Source organism: Harpia harpyja, chromosome 4, assembly GCF_026419915.1.
Source record: "Harpia harpyja isolate bHarHar1 chromosome 4, bHarHar1 primary haplotype, whole genome shotgun sequence".
Taxonomy (NCBI): Eukaryota; Metazoa; Chordata; class Aves; order Accipitriformes; family Accipitridae; genus Harpia; species Harpia harpyja.
The window spans coordinates 70,339,541-70,340,254 of record NC_068943.1 but is presented as its reverse complement, the minus strand read 5'-3'; positions in this window follow the sequence as shown (position 1 = coordinate 70,340,254).

Sequence of the window (714 nt, the reverse complement as noted above, 5' to 3'; positions counted from 1 at the left end):
TATTTGCAACATACTATATTCAAATATACATTGATTAACATGTTATGCCATATATTAATAGCTTAGCTTTAAAAAATGCCATGCAATCAACCAATAGCAACACAACTGCCTTGAAGGTTCTCAGATTAATTACCTGACTGCTTTAAAAAATATGTTGTATTTCTTATTTAAAAAGGGGGAAATCCCAATAGTTCATTATTTTTAAAAAAAATTTTAAAAAGCACACGGGCAGAGTTTGGTTTTGATCCAAACCACCCACGTCCCTCCTGTGCTGAGAACTCACTGTAAGGGCTCCGCTCCAGGAGCCAGCCAGCGCGGGAGCCTGTCTCCGGCAATGGAAAGGCAGAGTGAGCAGAGGGAATCCTTCCCTTTCCAGCTTCTGGCAGACAGAGGCTTTCCAGGCTCCTGCCTGTTAAATTAAACAGCCTGGGCACATGCCCAGGCCCTGGAATAAGCTTGCCTGTACCGCTAAACCCAGAGGCTGGCTGCCTGTTGACCTGCGTGCTCCTACACCATTTTGGAGGCTAGAAGAATTTATTAGCTTAAATACAAGCTGTTTTGTCCCAGTGGGTCTCAGTGTCCCGACAATATTACCCGGCACATTTTCTCTATTATTGTAGAAGTAGTCATGATTTTTAAAAGACTTTGGTGAATTTTTCTTTATGGAGTGACTGGACAATTTTCCTCAATCTATAAACTGATAGAGGTTGTTAC